This window comes from Myotis lucifugus, unplaced genomic scaffold (genome assembly GCF_000147115.1).
Source record: "Myotis lucifugus unplaced genomic scaffold, Myoluc2.0 scaffold_589, whole genome shotgun sequence".
Lineage (NCBI taxonomy): Eukaryota > Metazoa > Chordata > Mammalia > Chiroptera > Vespertilionidae > Myotis > Myotis lucifugus.
Window position 1 is genome coordinate 221,941 of NW_005871637.1, and position 19,482 is coordinate 241,422.

General features: G+C 36.6%; 1 protein-coding gene and 1 non-coding gene across 4 annotated transcripts in view; one reads left to right on the forward strand and one right to left on the reverse strand.

Annotated features, from left to right (window-relative positions):
- The window catches only part of GLCE (glucuronic acid epimerase), a 97,882-nt gene that overhangs the window by 792 nt on the left and 77,608 nt on the right, over nucleotides 1-19,482 (forward strand). The gene's annotated exons all lie outside the window — the stretch shown is intronic.
- LOC111823638 lies at nucleotides 11,869-11,975 on the reverse strand. The gene has a single exon (XR_002826707.1). It is a non-coding gene; the product is annotated as a U6 spliceosomal RNA (small nuclear RNA).

The following is a 19,482-nucleotide window of genomic DNA, read 5'->3' on the forward strand; positions in this document are numbered from 1 at the left end:
GCCAAGAAAGATTATCATTTTAAATCAAAGTTACTCGGGTTCTTTGTGCTCGGTCTCTGAAGGGGCAGGTCTCGGGGAGGTCCTTTGAGCGGGAGTGGGTGTCTGTTTCGCATTTCTGGGATGAAGGAGCAGTTTATTAGGGTTCCGGGGAAAGGGGTCTGTGAATCGGGGTCTCCGGGCTTAGAGGGCGAGGTCTCTGCGCCCCGCTGGGGCCGGCCGGGCGCCTGGGTGTGCTGCTGGGGGCGGAAGGGTGTACCGCGGCGACCGGCGTCTTTATTGGGGTTTTTGCTTTGCCCAGAGGGGGGCGGTAACTTGGCATGGTCTCCAGTCGTTATGGGGGGGACGGGGAGAGTTCGCGGGTTCCCGGGTGATCTTGAATGGTGGGCGCGGCCCCGCAGGCGCCGGGGCGACTCGCAGCGAGAGGGGGCTTCAAGGGGCATCCTGAGCCGGCCCAGGGGACCGTCTGGTCGGCCAGCCGCCTGGGACAGGTCTTTCTTTCGAGATGAGGATGTACTCATGCTCGGTTGGAAGGTCGATCCGTTCTGTTGACTAGTTGGAGAAAGAGTGGGTTCGCTCTGCAGTTTTCTCTCCTCTGCCCCAGGGTCTCTGTAGGGCGTGCTGGCCTTGCTGCTCTGGGACCAGGAGTGGCAGCAGCCCCTGCGGCGGGGGTGTAGACTATAAGTTTGTTTGGTTTTTTTTTAGGAGGCGAGTGTCCTCGGGTTGAGCGTAGAAGCCGCTGAGGATGGGGAAGCATGTGTAATTTTGGTTTTGGCTTTCCTTTCCTAGGTGATCTGCTTTGCCCAGACTGTGTTAGGTCTGGACTCAAGTCTTGTCTGAATTAGGGAAAGTCAAGTGGTGCTGGGAAGGTGTGTTCTGGCTTCTCTAGACTAAAGCATGTGTGGATAAGGGAAACTTCAAGTTTAGCCTCCACGTAACATACTGGAATTTGAAGTTCCAGAGCTAAAACTCTGCAGCAGTGTCATTGGAGACCGGTACGCGTGATTAACAGAGCTCTGTTAGAGAATCTTGCTGAACAGTTTTATTGGAAAGGTACAGTCCGTCATGAAACTTAGGTAGAGTTCTCGGTAACTAGCCCAGGCTTAGATGCAATTCGAATAAAACGACCTGTATATATGTGAAATGTGGTTCAAAAAAAAAAAAAATCTATGGGTCAGAAAGTCGGTGAGTTTGCCTGACAATTATTCTGGTTAGATAGCTACTTTGTCATCGAGGCCTGTAAATGAAGTCTGATGTGGCAGGCAGTGGAGCTCATAGTAATTCTGTGATTTTAGGTAAACAGACAAATTTAAGTATGCCAAAGCAAAGAATTTTGTCTTTTTCTTTTGGTTTTAGAATCAGATAGATTAGGGAAAATGTACTTAAGCCTTGAATATTGCAATCATTTTTTTAAAAAAAAATGGAATCCTGCATAGCAAATATTTAAGTCTTTGGAGAGTTTACGTTGTTCTTTGTTGTTAATGTTATAATTAAAACCAGAATACCTGATTGACTTTTATAGCTATCAAAACTGATCAGTTCAGCAGATATTTGGAACTACAGCCAAACTCCCCCCAAACAAACAAGAACCCCCCAAAATGTAAGCAAACTTTTTTCTCCTCACTTTTGAAAGACAAATGACAAATTAAGCGGATTTCAATAACTTATTTTTAAGCAGCTTTTCTAATTTCTAAGTAAACATAATAATCAATCAACAAGTATTTGATTAGCTGCTAGGTGTCAAGCACTGGAGGTCCAGTGATTCCAGCTCTCATGTAACCTACTAGTACATGGAGCGAGAGAAGGACAACAACTAAATACATAAAATAATTGAGATGCTGATAAGGAAGAAATAAAAGCATACTTGGGATTTAGCTCACTTTTTAAATAACCCCTGAATGATAATATAATTGATGTCTGTTGTGATAACCAGAAACCAAGCAAGATAATGATCAACCTTCTGAATTATTAAAGACAAGATTACATTATGATCAGTAGAGTTTGGGTATTAAATATATATTGACTCTTTGAGGATTAGCACCTGTTGTTATGTAAGCATAAAAAAGTCTGTAAGAACACACATCAAACTTATCAGTGTTTGGAGGATTTTTCAAGAGAAATTGCAAAGACATAAGACAGCTTATTAACTTTGTTTTTATATTATTTGAATCTATTTCAATGAGCAGACATTAATTAAGTGTAAATTAGAGAAGTGTAAAAATTAAAAATTTTGATCACTGGGCAAATTTGTGAAAAGTACAGTATTTATCAGACTTTTGTCAGTGTTGCCACGTCTACTTGTGTGTATTAGTGAAGGAAAAATATATATTTTAAGGATCTAAAAATTATAGGGGTGGGGAGCATGACAAAATAAGAAAAAGACTGAAACAAGTAAAATGTTAAAACATGTTGGAAATTTAATTATATAAAGATAAGTTAATCTTAGGCCTTTCTTTTTTCAAATTTAATTGTGTCCTAAGTTTGACAAAGGAAGTTTTTAGACTCTCTGCAGAAGAATAGGGTGTGTTTTAATGGCAGAGGAGGAAGTGTTCTTGTTTTGTGAAACACATGCAAATCTAATAGATACGTTTTTCTTCTAAGGCATATGAAACGTAAAGATAGTTCTATAGTTCATTATTACACTGCTGAAAATTACAATAGCAGAGTGTCTTTTGGATTATCATTCAGCATTCTAGAATCATAAATATGATATACTAAGTCACTTTCTAGAAAGGAAATAATAAGACATGAATTCCCATCTTTAGTGTGCAACTAACCATATGACCATAGGTAATTCCTTAGTCTCTCAGCGCCTCCGTTTCTGTATATATAAAATTAAAGCAAGAGAATCTCTATAAATAATCTATATAAATTCCAAGGGTTTTATTGCATTGGTTTTTATGTTGCAGATCTGCAGTATTATATGCACAAAAAGAGATAGATGCCATAAGAGTAGATAGTACTCAGGATACAACTAGTTTCATATAATTTTTACAAGTCATACCTAATTTTAGAAGCCTCTTCTTTTTTAAGATTTATGAGAAATACTTAATTCCAGAATATACATTTACGAGGGTAAACGATTTCCTTTTGATAACTTAGCTTTGTCTGTTAAAGCGTTGTTGGTTTTATTTCTGGTCCCTGATTCTATAGTAGAATATCTATGTGATAATCTAATGTCCTTATTTAACTCTGATTGTAGAATGAGGTCTCTAGTGGTTGACCCCCTTTAATCCATACTTTACACTAATGCCAAGGTGATTTTTCTAAAATGCAAATCTGTCCAGTGCTTCTTTATTAAAACCTATACTCCTTCCTTACCTACAGTGTTTAGTCCAAACTATGTATTGTTACAAGGCCCTTCATCATCTGACTCATCTCTTGCCATCCCCCCACCATAAACTTAAAGCTCTAACTGTATTAATAAAATCAGTTCGCTGAAAGAGCCATACTGCTTCCTGATTTAGAGCCTTTTCATATATTCTCCCCATGGCTTAGCATGCGTTTCCTTTTCCTAACTTGTTGACAAAGACTACTGATTTTTACAACCAAGCTCTATCAGCTTTTTAAGTCTTCAGTGTCCTTTGCTCTCCTTCTTCCCATCCCACTCGGTTATTCACTCTTTATGTCTTGTTCATTCTCTGATGTTACTTAGTTTGCTATAATTATTTATGTCTGTCTCCTCCTGGATTCAAAGGCAAGTTTATATTTGTATTAGTACTTTTTCGATCTCTATTGCTTATTTTACACTGTTGGTTCTCATTACATGTTTGAACTCTCAATGCCAAGATTAATACTATATAATAAAAGCCTAATATGCTAAGTGTCCTGTTGACTGGTCGGCTGTTCAACCAATCACAGTGTGATATGCTAAGGCCGCTCAACGGCCGCTATGACATGCACTAACTACCAGGGGGCAGACAGTCGACCAATCCACCAGTCACTATGACGTGCACTGACCACCAGGGGACAGATGCTCCGACTGGTAGGTTAGCTTGCTGCTGGGGTCTGGCTGATTGGGACTGAGCAAGAGGGGCCGAACACGCCCTGGAGCCCTTCCGAGGTCCCTCCTCAGCTGGCCAACCTCCCTCGTGCCTCCCCAGACCCAATCATGCACCGGTGGGGTCCCTTGGCCTGGCCTGAGCCCTCTTGCAATCTGGGACCCCTCGGGGGATGTCAGAGAGTTGGTTTCAGCTTGGTCCTGCAAGCCAGGCCAAGGGACCCCACTGGCTTACGAATTTGTGCACCGGGCTTCTAGTGTCTTCATAATATCTAAGATGAATTAAGCTGAAATCTCAGTGTTGTCCTATTTTTCTAAAACTTTGGGCTTTCTAAATTATCTTACTTTCTTGCCTCACTGGCCTCAAATTGACATTCGATTCTTATTAAGATGTGAGACTACTGCAACTATAGGAGTTAAGGGTTACTCTGTTAAACTTGCAGAAAAGTCCGAATTTTGAGGTATGCTTATATCTAAAATTGCTAAGAGAATTATGAACTAGTTTGGGTATTTCAGATCTTGGATATCAGTGATTTGGCAGATATTTTACCGTGGCTGTTTTCTTATATGGGAAATGATTGTTGCCAATGTGTGTGGGTTTTTATATTCGTTTAATAATTGCTTTACATACATTGCCATTAATCTTCAAAACAAGTACTATAGATTTAATAACTTACTCAGGGTCATTATCTACTAAAAAGCAGGTTATGACTAGATCCAGGTCTGTCTTATTTCAGATTCTATGTTTTTTCAAAATACTACATTACTTTCTGAATATGACTGTTTATTCAATATATTTTGAATTATTAATAGATACTTGACTCATTGTATAAATTGAAAAAGTAGGTTATAAGGTTAATCCATTCAGATTTTTCAAAAAATCTAAGGAGAAATTGAGGTTGGGTGGACTTTAGAGACCATTTAATCCAAGTCCTTCATTTAGCATATGAGGGAACTTGACATAAGCAAGAGAAGTTGAATGACTTGCTCAGGATCACACAGCTAGTTGGTTAAGAGTTTCTTTAAGTTAGTTGTAAACATGGTATTATAAAACCATTATTTGAAAGGAATATCAGATGCCAGGTCCTCCCCCGGCACCCCCACCCCAAGGGGGAAAAAAAGCCTAGAGTGGCCTTTAGAAAAGTGATGTTGAGGATCTCAGAGTGTTAAGGACATGGCTCAGAGATAATCCTGACTTTGGATCATGACACATGGAAACGCCTCAGTACCTTTACTCACATAGTTCCCTAGTTTTGGTCTCTTTCCTTCCTCTTTTTATTTTAAAAAAATCTGTCCACGGTTTACTAATCTTATGCCTGATGAAGTTATTATTAGCATTGGCCTTACCAGTAACTATTTAAGTACTGGACCAAGTACTAGGGATACAAAAAAGCATAACATTTAGTCACTGTTCTGAAAAGGCATGGTTTATTTGGGAGTGGGAGGCAGTATTTTTTAATTGCTAGGTAGTATATAAAAATGCCATGAGTGATACAGCTATAGGAGCAGAGATCAGATAAATATAGAGTGGCTAGTGGTTATAGAAGTTTCTGTGTAAAAATGTTTAGCTTAAGTTAGTCTTTAAATAAAGAGTTGGAGTGGTAAGAAAGGGGGAAAAGAACCTCTTGCTTTTTTTTTTTTTTTTAATTTTACCCTTGCTCACTTCCCTTCAGTGACAGTGGCCTCCTTGCTGTTTCAGAAGGCCTAAAACTTGTTCTTCCAGATATCCATGTGTCTCCTTCCCTACTTCCTTCACATCTTAATTAAAAGATCACCCCTTCTATGAGGCCTTTACTGGCTACCTTGTTTAAAATTACAATATCCCTTTCACACATACTCTTTGTATTCCTCTTCCCTGCTTTGTTTCTTTTATTGTGCCTTTTTGCTACCCAACATACTCTATATTTGTATTGTCTTTTTACCCCTACTATGGTGTAAGAGCCATCATGGCAGGGATTTTTATGCATTTTATTCAATGCTTTATACCTAGTACCCAGCACAGCACCTGTTTCAGAGTAGGTAGCCAAATTTTTGTTGAATGAATACGACAATTGAACTTTAAAGCAGAAATGTAAAGATCATTTGATCTAACCTCCCCTCCCTCCCTCTCTTCCTTCCCTCCCTCTCTCCCTTTCCCTCTCTCTCTCTCTCTCCCTCACTTCTGGCTGGTATGAAGGAGAAGGAACTTTTTTTTCTTCTTCTTCTTTTTTTTTTTTTTTTACTTTTATAGGACTTCAAAAAATTATATACAGCCAACTACAGAAATTATAAACAATTCCATGAATTTCTACATGTATAAACTAAATGTGGAATCACCAACCAGATCAAGATATAGAATACTTCTAGGATCTTAGAAGTCTTTCTCATGCTTTCTCCTAGTCAGTACTTCCCAAGGTAACCACTATTTGACCTCCATTACAATAGATTAGTTTTGCTTATTCCTGAGCTTCATGTAAAGGGAATCAAATCATTCTTTTATATCTGGTTTCCTCTGTGAGATTCATCCATGTTTTTAGAGTTAGCAGTAGTTTATTATTTTTCATTGTGTAGTATTTAATTTTATGAGTATATATATTTTTCTCTTCTACTCTTGATAGATATTTGGGCCATTTCCAGTTTTAGCTCTTAGAAACAAAGCTTCTATGAATAACTTTGCACTTGTCTTTTGATGGGCATAAGGTTTCATTTCTTGCTTGGCTAAATAACTAGGAATTAACCTACAGGTGCACATAATCCTTAATCGTTCTTAGCACATGCTAGAAGGCCATTAACTGATTGAAGATGATGATGATTTTAATAGAGAGGAAGAGGGAGGGAGAGAGAAACTTTTATGTGAGAGAGAAATATCAATCAGTTGCCTCCCATATGTGCCCCGACCAAGCAATCGAACCCACAGCCTGGATATGTGCCCTGACTAGGAATCAAGCCTGCTACCTTTTGGTGTATGGGATAACACTCCAACCAACTGAGCCACACTGTCCAGGGTAAAGATAAATTATTAACTAATCATGTACTTTGAGATTATCTCAAACTTATTAAAAATATTGGAGAACAATCCCTATACATTTCTCTTCTCTGCCTTTAAAAACACCCACCCATATTCTTTATTAATTGCTCTCCCTCCTCCAGAAGATGGGAGAAAGATATGCATAAAAGAGAAAAATCAAATTAATTTCAAAATGTGAATTTCAGACCTTATTGGCTATTTTCTTATATTTTTTCCATAATAAAAGTCAATTCTTTCTGACAGTTTGGTTTTATCATACATTATATTTTTCTACTATTTTATAGTTTGAAATCAATGGGTAGAAGAACTATGAATCTGTTTTTTATTTCTTTCATGTGTTAATAACCTATGTTTGGGGTTATGTCAAACAAAGGCTTTCTTTGATGGCCTTAAGTCATTTTAAAAGTGGCTTTAGTTGGTGAAGATGCAAATGAGAGCCCCTACAATAACAGGAAAAATCCTGATAAATATTTTTCTCCTTCTGGAAAAGTTTTCAGTTCCCCTTTGAAGTGATTCTTAAGCTTCAGCCTTGAAAGATGAATAGGAAATAAGGTGGATGGGATACCCATAGGAAATGGGTAACAGTACACTATAGGTAGAGAACTGCATTTGCAGAGAGAGCAGTGCAGATTTGGGGATCTGCAGGCAATTCAGGAGGGCTAGAAGGGTGGATTTCAAACTATAACGTGCATATGAATGTCCTGGTAGGAGTGGGGCTCATGAATTTGTAGTTCTAAAATGTTCACAGTTGATGGAGATGTTGCTGGTTCAAGGATCACACTTTGCAAACCACTGGGCTAGAGCATAGGAAGCAAGTGAGAATGAAGGAGGAGGGAGTAAAAGCAAGGCATGAAGGCTCTTGTAAGGGTTGTAAACACTGCATTTCAGGCAGTGGTAACCCACTGAAGGATGCTAAGCATAATAGTGACTTGGTGAGATGTGTGATTTCCTAGTGGGCACCTAGTGGTGGAAATAATCTTTAGGGGAAAACTCCATCTACATTAGAAACTATACAGATTAGTTAATGTGTGAGAAATTTTATTTACCCATTCATTAATAAGTATTGCTTTTCCCACTAGCAAACTCAGTCCATTTAAAAGAAAAGTTTGGTTATATTTATTAATTTGGATGTTATATGTTAGTTTAATCAGTTCCTTTTTCCAGGGATATTATTTATCCTAATAAGTATAATTATTTAACTCATAACAGTATTAATCCTGTTTGATGGGGTTTAAATTTTGTTCATATTTTATCATATGATCTTCTGAAATTTTCCTTTTTTAATTTTTATTTATTTATTTATTTTTATTTTAAATTCTTTATTGTTTAAAGTATTACATGAGTCTCCTTTTTGCCCCATTGACCTCTCCCACCCCCCAGCACATGCCCTCACCCCCCTGCTGTCTGTGTCCATTGGTTATGCTCATATGCATGCATACAAGTCCTTTGGTTGATCTCTTAACCCCTTACCCCCCGCCTTCCCTCATAGGTTGGACAGTTTGTTCCATGCTTCTGTGTCTCTGGTTCTATTTTTGTTCATCAGTTTATGTTTTTCATTATATTTGAAATTTTATTTTTTTATTGTATTGATTTAAAAATGAGCTAGCAAGCTGCCTGGCCAGTGTTGCTCAGTGGCTGAGCATCAACCCATGCACCAAGAGGCACATGCCTGGGCTGTGGGCTCAATCCCCAGTGAGGCTGTGCACGAGACAGCTGATGAATGTTTCTCTCTCATCGATGTTTCTTTCTCTCCCTCTCCCTTTCCTCTCTCTTTAAAAAAATCAATAAAAACATTTTAAAAAATAAAATAAAAATAAGCTAGCTGGGAGTGCTATTGCATGGTAGGAATCATCTTAATGATACATAGTATATGGGCTCTTTTGTCATTGGCTTCCATAAAAGTTTACACTTCATTTATTTCAGCTGTTTAAATACATCAGTTTTGCAATATTATAAACTTAAGAATATGTGTGCACAAATTTTTGTGCACCGGGCCACTAGTGTATATAATGTTTTCCCCCTGATTTTATAAGTTCTAAGAACTCATTTTAAAAACTTGGAGAAACATGAAAGACAAAAATCTAATGCCTTAACCCAAATATAAGTATTGCTAACATTATGGTATATATTCTTCCTCCTCCCATGAATATATTTATTCATTTGTATACTGTTTATCCCCCCACCCCCAGCAATCAATAAATTATGAAGATTATTTTTACTTTGTTAAAATTGTTTCAAAACCTAATTTTAATATCAGCATAATATTCTATTGAGTAGATGTATGATTTAACCATTTCTAATTATTGAACATTTTACTCCTCTGATGATAATGTTGATGAAAATCTTTGTGCATAAATGTCTCCGTACTTGATTATTTTCTTAGGACAGGAATAAAAATGTTCAGTCAAAAGGTAAGAACTTTAAAAAATTATACATATTGACATTGCTTTCTAGAAAGGTTATGCCAATATTTAATATTAGTTTTAAAAATCTTTCCTAATTTTATAAACAAAATGATCTTACTTTAATTTGTATTTCTTTGATTATAAGTGAAGTTGAGCATTGTAAATTATTTTTAAAACAATTACATATAAAATATTTTTTTTTAGCTTTCTAAATATATATTGTTGAAAGTATTACATATGTCCCCTTTTTCTCCCATTGACCCTTTCTAGCCCGCCCCCAACCCCCATCCCTAGCCTTCACCACCCTGTTGTCTGTGTCCATGGGTTATGCATATATGCATACAAGTTCTTTGGTTGATCTCTTTCCACCCACCCCAGCCTTCCCTCTGAGAGTCAACAGTCTGTTCCATGATTCTATGTCTCTGGATCTGTTTTGTTAATCAGTTTATTTTATTCATTAGATTCCACATATGAGTGAGATCATATGATACTTGTCTTTCTCTTACTGGCTTATTTCACTTAGCATAATACTCTCCAGGTCCCTCCATGCTGTCTCAGAGGGTAAGAGATCCTTCTTTTTTACTGCTGCATAGTATTCCATGGTGTAAATGTACTACAGCTTTTGTATTCACTCATCAACTGATGGGCACTTGGGCTGTTTCCAGATCTTAGCTATTGTAAATTATGCTGCTATGAATATAGGGGTGCACACATTCTTTTGATTGCTGTTTTGGGTTTCTTAGGATATATTCCTAGAAATGGGATCACTGGGTCAAATGGCATTTCCATATTTAATTTTTGAGGAAACTCCATACTGTTTTCCACAGTGACTGCACCAGTCTGCATTCCCACCAGCAGTGTAGGGTTCCCTTTTTTCCACATCCTCTCCAGCACTCTTGTCATTTGTTGATTTGTTGATGATAGTCATTATGACAGGTGTGAGGTGATACCTTACTGTTTTTTTAATGTACATCTCTCTGGTGATCAGGACCATGAGCATTTTTTTCATATGTCTCTTGGCCTTCTGTATGTCCCCTTTGGAGAAGTGTCTGTTTCGGTCCTTTGCCCATTTTTTAATTGAATTGTTTGTCTTCCTTTATCAGATGTATCATTGCAAAATATATTCTCCCATACAGTGGGCTCTTTTCATTTTGTCGATGGTTTCTTTTGCAGTACAAAAGCTTTTTATTTTGATGTAGTCCCATTTGTTGATTTTCTCCTTAGTTTCTTGTGCCCTAGGAGATGTGTTCGTAAACATATTGCTATGAGAGATGTCTGAGTAAAATCTTTTTATTTTATTTTATTGTTTAAAGTATTACAGATAGTAGTACATATGTCTCTTCCCCCCCACCCCCCGCCCCCATTGACCTTCCCCCGGCCTCCCCTACCCCCCCGGCACATGCCCTCACCCCCCGCCCCAATGTCTTGTGTCCATTGGTTATGCTTATATGCATGCATGCTTACAAGTCCGTCCTTCGGTTGATCTGTTACCTCCTCCCTCCCCCAACACTCCCCAGCCTTCGTGCTGTAATTTGACAGTCTGTTCCATGCTTCTCTGCCTCTGTATCTATCTTTTTGTTCATCCGGTTATAATGTTCTTTATTATCCATAAATGAGTGAGATCATGTGGTGTTTCTCTTTCACTTCCTGGCTTATTTCACTTAGCATAATGCTCTCCAGTTCCATCCATGCTGCTGCAAATGGTAGGAGTTCCTTTTTTACAGCAGCATGGTATTCCATTGTGTAGATGTACCAGTTTTCTAATCCACTCATCTGTTGATGGGCATTTAGGCTGTTTCCAAATCTTGGCTATTGTAAACTGTGCTGCTATGAACATATGGGTGCATATATCCTTTCTGATTGGTGTTTCTCTTTTCTTGGGATATATTCCTAGAAGTGGTATTACTGGATCAAATGGTAGTTCCATTTTTAAATTTTTGAGGAAACACCATACTGTTTTCCACAGTGGTTGCACCAGTCTGCATTCCCACCAGCAGTGAAGGAGGGTTCCTTTTTCTCCGCATCCTCTCCACACTTGTCATTTGTTGATTTGTTGATGATAGCCATTCTGACAGGTGTGAGGTGGTACCTCATTGTTGTTTTGATTTGCATCTCTCGGATGATTAGTGACTTGAGCATGTTTTCATGTGTCTCTTGGCTTTCTGAATGTCCTCTTTCGAAAAGTGTCTATTTAAGTCCTTTGCCCATTTTTTTGATTGGGTTGTTTATCTTCCTTTTGTTGAGTTGTATGAGTTCCCTGTAAATGCTGGAGATTAAACCCTTATTGGAGATAACATTGGCAAATATGTTCTCCCGTGCAGTGGGCTTTCTTGTTGTTTTGTTGGTGGTTTATTTTGCTGTGCAGAAGCTTTTTATTTTGATGTGATCCCATTTGTTTATTTTCTTCTTAGTCTCTCTTGCCCTAGGATATGTATGTGTCTGTAAAGATATTGCTACGAAAAAATATGGAACGCTTCACGAATTTGCGTGTCATCCTTACACAGGGACCATGCTGATCTTCTCTGTATCGTTCCAATTTTAGTATATGTGCTGCCAAAGCAAGCACTGAGTAAAATATTTAAAAAATATTTTTAAAAGATAATGAATGCCTTACCTGGCTGGTTGCTCAGTGGTTAGAGCATCCGCCCGAGGAATGAAGGGTCCTGGGTTAGATGTCCACTCAAGGGCAGGTACCTTGGTTCCAGATTTGATCCCTGCCCCCATCAGGGTGTGTGTGAGAGGCAACCAATCAATGTGTCTCTCTTCACGTTGATGTTTCTCTCTCTCTCTTTCTCTGAGAAAATCAATGGAAAAAATATCCTTGGGTGAGGATTTTTTTAAAAAGATAATGAATGCTTCATACATTATTTTTTAAGGGGAAATATTTTAACTAGAATTAATGGTTTATTGTTGTAGTTTTTCCTTTTAATAGATAATTTAATCCTTTGAATAGTAGTTATTATAAAAACCCAATCAGTTGCCCCAGAGGCAATCACTGTTATCAGTTCCTTCTGTGTAGTTCCAGAGGTATTGTAGATCGTGTGTGTGTGTGTGTGTGTGTGTGTGTGTGTGTGTGTGAGAGAGAGAGAGAGAGAGAGAGAGAGAGAGAGAGAGAGAGAGAGAGAGGAGAAACACTAGGTGAATTATGGAGAACATTTATTAAAATACTGTCTAGTTCAGATGTGGTATTGTGTACTAAATTGTATAGTAAGAATTAGAAAGGGTCTAAAAATGATTAGTATCTGGCTACTGGCCCAGGAGGAAGAAAAGCAGGGTCTGGTAGTATTTGGCACTAATTTTCTGTAAGACAAGTGTCCTTAGCTCTTTTTATTATTGGATCAATTCTTTGACAATAGCACTTCTGTTTATTTTCTAGTACTGATCCAAAATGGAAAGCCAAGATTTTGAAAATTAGATAGTTGGTACCTGAAAGAAACTCTTAAAGTACAAAAGCTATTTTGAGGTATTTAGGAGAACATTTAGGGGGAAAGATACTTTATTCTTAGGTATTTTATGATTTCTTGATGGTTACAGTTTTAGCAGAATTTTAATTACTTTGTTGCTTAACAGTAAAAGTTCGAGCTTGAATAATTGCAAATAAAATTCATCATTTTCTTAAATTCTTATTTACTTAATTCAAAACCAATCAGCCATGACATAAACATTTTAAAAATATATTTTATAAAGATTTTCATACTAATAGTATAGTAGTAATTTGTCTCATCTAAGAACTTGGAGCTTGACTTAAATGTCATTACTAAATAAGTAGTTCAAGCAATAAGAGTCAGAAGTTTTAATTGGATTCTATAGAGTTTTTAATGCTTTATGGCAAAGATATTTGTTTTGGGATATATTTTTTAAGTCCCTTGTTTCCAGAAATAAAATTTTGGATGACTATTGTCTATTGAATACTAACTCTCTTTGTGGCCCAGGTTAAGTAATGGTATTTAAGACCTCCTATTTGCTGGAATTTGTGTCTCCTATTCCAGATTAATTAAAGGGCTATAAAGGCTGCTAAAGAATATTCACCTAGTGATTGGTAATATTTGAGGAGTTTTAAGAAATAATTTATCAGAGGTGGGAAAAGACAATTTGGATTTTTTAAATATTTAATTTTGAAATAGTTATATATTTATTGGAGAATTGCAAAGATAGTACAGAGAATCCCCATATACCTTTCACCCAGCTTCCCCGGATGTTAACATCTTATATAATTACGATATGTTTATCAAAACTTAGAAAATCATCTCGATTTTTAAAAAGAATTCAACAAACCTTGTTTTTGAACACCTGCTATGTGTAAAAGAGTGTTTTAGCTGCTGAAATATGTACAATATTGGAAAGCAAGTAAAGGTTGCAGATAATTATAATAAACTGGCAATCTTAGTCTCTCTCAGAACAAATTCTCAGATTATTGAACACATGTATTGTTGGTACTTAAAAAGTAAGAGTGATCACTAGGGAACCAGCATGGGTTTACAGAGAACAAGTCATGCCATACTAGCCTCACTTTTTTTCTTACAGGGCAGGTGAACTGGTCGGCTCCTCAGCAGATATTCTAGCCATAGTCTATCTAGAATTATAGCTACATTTATTTGATTTTTAATTTTGTGCTAGACACTGATTAAATGCTTTACATAGATTGCCTCATTTAGTCCTGTTTTAAAAATAAGGAAAGGGACCCCTGCGATTATACAGTAATACCTTTGACAGCCTTTTAAGATACCTTTGTAGACAAGAGAAATGTCGTCCAAATAATTACATAGGTAGATGGATCTGTAATTCATTAATGGTCTGATGTTAAAAACAAACTACAGTTTATTCTTAGTGGTATGCCGCAAGTTGCTCTCATCCCCCATGTCGTATTTAAGATGTTTATCAGTTACTCTTAAAATTGTGAGGTGTGTGCTAGTATGTTTGTTGTGTGACAGAATCAGGATCCCCTAATTTTAATAATTAGAATGCAAGACTATATTTAAGAAAATATTTGTTACAGTACTTTTATATTTGATGTGTATGTATTGGATAGGGACAAACAAAACTCTGTAATTGAATTTTAAAAAAATCTGCACAGGTGCAGAGTTGGAGACTTGGAGACCTAACAGCAGTAGGTGTTTGTTTTTTAAGCAGATGAAGCCTGGATGTATCTTCTTATTTGTCTGAAGTTGGTGAGTCAGTGATTTGTTATAACTGCCCCAAAGGCTAACACCCACTAAAAACATTGTTTTGAAGCATGTTGTCAAAATGCTTTGTACACTGCATTTAGCTTAGTATTCTCAGTTCTGTTTGTCACATTTTAAGGAGGCATTGATAAACAATGTATTCAGAGGAGAGTAATCAGTATGAAGCCCATGTCTTGAAAGAGATTCTTGCAAAATAATTGAAACATTTAAGATTTTTAGCCTGGAAAAAAAGGACGCTTTAGTGGGATATATGGTAATGCTTTTAAAATTGGGTAACTGAATGATCTTTCAGATCTTCCTGTCTCAAATCTGTAATTCTGTGAAAAACAGGAAGGAATGGCATGTGGAAGAAGAATTAAACATATCTTTTGCATTCTCAGAGAATAGAAGTAGGAACAGCGAATGAAAAAGGAAGGGAAATACTGATACATAATGATGTTTTTAACTATTGAAATGAAAATAGAGTGTACATTCTGTCATTGTGGCATTAAAGTATGTACTGAACAGAGTTTGATCAAGCAATTCTCTAGGGACTTTTCCAGCTCTGACCTTTTTTTTTTTTTTAATTCATTGATTATAATTCCCCATAGCAAAACTTTCTGTTAGGTATATTACTTGTTCTCAACACCTTATAGTTTCATATAATATCAAGTGTTAGTAATAAAATATTGTTATGCAAAATTAAATTACAGTAGAACATTTAATACAGTAATAATGTATAACTGTCACCAATATCTAGTTTCAGAACATTTCATCACCCCAAAAAGAAATCTTGTACCCATTAAACAAACATTCCCCATTCCTCCTTTTCCCCCAGCCCCCAGCAACCATTAATCTTCTTTCTGTCTCTGTAGATTCGCCAATTCTGGATATTTCATATAATGGAATCAAGCAATATGTGCTGTTTAGTGGATTGCTTCTTTTACTTAGCATATTGTTCTCAAGGTTCATCCATGGTGTAGCCCAGCCGTGGGCAAACTACGGCCCGCGGGCCGGATCCGGCCCGTTTGAAATGAATAAAACTAAAAAAAAGAAAGACCGTACCCTTTTATGTAATGATGTTTACTTTGAATTTATATTAGTTCACACAAACACTCCATCCATGCTTTTGTTCCGGCCCTCCGGTCCAGTTTAAGAACCCATTGTGGCCCTTGAGTCAAAAAGTTTGCCCACCCCTGGTGTAGCCTGTAGCACTACATCATTCCTTCTTATGGCTGAATAATACTTGTATAGGTATAGCACATTTTGTTAATCCTTTTATTCATTCATTGATGAAGATTTCGGATGGTCTGCTTTTTGGCTATAGTGAATTCTGCTACTGTGAACATTAGTGTAAAATTTTTTGTTTAAACACCTGTTTGAATGTATCTATCTAGGAACAAAACCTAGATAGATATAGAAATATAGAAATTATGTGATTGTGTAATACAGAAATTATATGATTAACTTATTGAGGAATTACTATACAGGGGTGAGCAAAAGTAGGTTTGCAGTTGTATGTGAAACACAGTTTATTTTTTGTATTATTTATTCATTATTGTATTATTTATTTGTATTACAACGGTAAACCTACTTTTGCACACCCTGTACTGTTTTCCATTGCAGCTATAACATTTTACATTCCCAGCAGCAATATATGATGGTTTCACTTTCTCTACATCCTTGACGTTAATTTTTTAAAATTATAGCTATCCTAGTGGGTATAAAGTGGCATTTCATCATGTTTTTTATTTGAATTTACCTAATGGCTAGTGATGCAGAGCATCTTTTCATGTGCTTATTGTCCATTTGTGTATCTTTAGAGAGATATCAATTCAAGTCTTTTGTCCAATTTTTAATAGGTTGTCTTTTTGTTGAATTATTAGAGTTACTTATATATACTGGATCTAGATTCTTGTCATACATGATTTGTAAATGTTTTCTCCTATTCTGTAGGTTTTCTTTTTGCTTTCTTCATAGTATCTTTTGATGCACAAAATTTAATTTCAGTAAAGTCCAATTGATCTGTTTTTTTTTCTTTTGTAGCTCATACTTTTGGTGTCATATATAAGAAACCATTCCCAATCCAAGATCATGCAGATTTAACCCCATGTTTTCTTCTTGGAGTTTTATGGTTTCAGGTGTTATATTTAGGTCTGCTCCATTTTGAGTTAACTTTCCTATATGGTGTGAGATAGGGGTTCAAATTCTTTTTTATGTGGATATCCAGTTATCCTGGCACCATTTGTTGAAAAGACTATTTTTTCCCTATTGATGGTCTTGGCATCCTTGTCAAAATCAGTTCATCATAAATGAATGGGTTTATTTCTGAACTCTCAATTCTTTCCCATTTATGTGTATGTCTGTCTTTATGCTAGTACTGCATGATTACTGTAGTTTTTAGTACATTTTGAAAGAGAATGAGTCCTCCAACCTTTTTTTTTTCTTCAAGATTTTTAGGGTTGTTTAGGATCCCTTGCAATTCCATATAGATTTTAGGGTCACCTTTTTCATTTCTGCAAAACTAGTTGTTCAGATTTCGATAGGGATTACATTGAGTCAGTAGATCACTTTGGGGGCTATTGCTATTTTAACAATTTTAAATCTTCCCACCCATGGACACTGGATGCCTTTCCATTTGTTTAGTTAGATCTTCTTGAATTTCTTTCAGCTTTCTTTTGTCACATTCAGTGTACAAGTCTTTTTTAAAAGATATGTTTTTATTGGTTTTAGAGAGAGTGGGAGAGGGAGAGGGGGGAGGAGAGAGAGAGAACATCAATGTAAGAAGCATCAATCAGCTGCCTTAGTCATGTTTTATTGGTTTAATTGCCCATTTCAGAGCTTTCTGTATCCCAGGGGATCAAACCCACAACCTGGATATGTGCACTGACTGGGAATCGAATTGGTGACCTTTAGGTACACAGGACGATGCTCTACCAACTGAGCCACACCGCCAGGTCAGTGTACAAGTCTTGCAGTGCAGAATAATGACACCTCTCCTCCCTCATGAACTCTACCTCCCTCCAAGTCTTTCAGGAATATCCAATTCAGAAAAATATTAATTAGCAAAATTTGTTCCATTTCTTTTTTAAAGTTTGTTGTAGAATTTGTTTCATCTATTTTATATTACTGTAAGAATTACCCACTGAAAGAATAATAGTGTTCTGAAAATCTTCTCAAAAATCCAAGAGCTTATTTTGGTTCTAGGGCACCTTTAGTAGTCCATCAGCTAGGTGTATTATCTCCATGCCTGTTTCAGTTAGGACCAACAGCCTTACACAATAAGGACATTTATTAGCTTAAGATAAGTGGAAGTCGGGCACAAGGCTTCCGGATTAGTTGGTCAGCACTTTAATAAGGACAGCAAGGATTCAGATTCTTTGCGTTGTTTCATTCTATTATCCATAATGCTGGCTTTATACCAAGGCAGGATTTTCCTTGTAGTTGTATGATGGGTGCCAGGAAGAAAAAGTCTGGCTTCCTCTTAACAGAAAGGACAAACTGAACCAGAAGCTACCAGAAAACCTTTTCATATCTCATTGGCATGATTCCTCATTTCTGAATCAATTTCTGGCAGAGATAGTCTCACCCTTGAGCCCAAGTCAGTTCTCCAAGTTGCTGCCACTTAGAGTTGTGGAATGGATTTTGGAGCAGGATATTGGTTGTGTCCTATTGCTCTGAGGTTTTTTCTCTATTCTTTTTTTGTTATACTTTCATAATGAGTAAAAGTAAAAATATGCTTAGTCATGTTTTTTGGTTTAATTGCCCAGTTCAGCGCTTTCTGTCATGTAAAGCAATATAGCAATTATTAAGCATTCCTTTCTTAAAAAAGAATGTTGGAGTAGTGAAAAGATTGGAATAGTTGGCAAATTTGAATTTGTATTTCCTTATAACCAATAATTTTTAACTGCTTTCACAACTAGATAATTGACTTAGCTACCATTTACATAGAGGCTCTAGTGATTTGATTTGTATCTCCTTTCTCCAAGTTGCCTGAAGCGTTGTGATAAAGTGGAAAGTGAGCTGGGTTATGAGTAAGGTTCTAATTAATTCTAGCTTCACTGTCTTCCAGTTACGTGTGATCATGGACAAATCACTTCATCTCTGACCTTAACAGTCTTTTCTATAGGCTGAGATAATACTACCTATCTTCTCACCAAATTGTGTTTATGGGAGTTCCGTAAAATTGTGTGAAAGAAGTGTGAAACGTATAAAGTAGCACACAATTTTAAATTGTCTTAATATTACACTAATTAAAGAGTAGGCAGTTAAAAGGAGGAAACTTAAAAAACGCGATACTGGCTCTAAAAAATAAATAATTGATCTTAGATTCTAAGTACTCAAGCTATATCAGTAGAAAATAAAGATGTGTTCAGCTTTTTTAAAGTTAGATGCTTCATGACTAAAAGAAAGACATTTTATAAAATATCTATGTGAAAGCTTGATTCTAGTTAATGTAACATAGAAGCTACCTTTCAAGTATTCTCCAGAATTTTTTTTTACTTCTAATTTTTGCTGTGGTTTTATGGGTAAAGCTGTTTTTGAAGATAAGTATGGAGTAAATTGTAAATTTATAACGCTTTATATGGTTTGCAGGAAATGGATATATTTATTTGTTTATTTTAGTTATTGCTTTTTTCTCATATGCATCTTGCTTTTCTTTCTTGGAACATTATTCTTTTAAGAATCTTGAGGTTTCACACAGGAATGTGGGTGGAGTTTGGATGTTATCACCAAATGGGATACCACATTTCATTGCTGAGAACTCTGAAAAGCAAAACTTTGTGTTTGGAGTTGAATGAAACTAAGATGACACTAAGAAATTTGATTTTTTGCCGAAACCGGTTTGGCTCAGTGGATAGAGCGTCGGCCTGCGGACTGAAAGGTCCCAGGTTCGATTCCGGTCAAGGG